Source organism: Triticum dicoccoides, chromosome 5B (assembly GCF_002162155.2).
Source record: "Triticum dicoccoides isolate Atlit2015 ecotype Zavitan chromosome 5B, WEW_v2.0, whole genome shotgun sequence".
In the NCBI taxonomy this organism is placed as follows: Eukaryota; Viridiplantae; Streptophyta; class Magnoliopsida; order Poales; family Poaceae; genus Triticum; species Triticum dicoccoides.
In genome coordinates this window covers 306,042,244-306,042,552 of record NC_041389.1, presented here as the reverse complement: position 1 = coordinate 306,042,552, position 309 = coordinate 306,042,244, and positions in this window count along the sequence as shown.

Sequence of the window (309 nt, the reverse complement as noted above, 5' to 3'; positions counted from 1 at the left end):
TTCTACCCCTAGTGTGATCATCCCAAGTAAGCAATATTACTCTTCTAACGCATGAATAAAGGAGGAGATGATTGTAAAAACAACGGAAGCAGCAGCAGCAGCCACACGAGATCCCTCACCTGACACCGGCAGACACAGCTGAGCCACAGAGAATCCCCTCCAATCTCCCTCTCCCCCATCTTCCCCGACCCCAAGAACCCATCTCCCATCAGTCCACCATCACTCTTCTTCCCCCCCCCTTCTCCATCCATGCCCCTGCCCCTCCCCTCCTCCCTCTCCGCCCTCCCCACCCCGCCCCCCTCCCCTCTC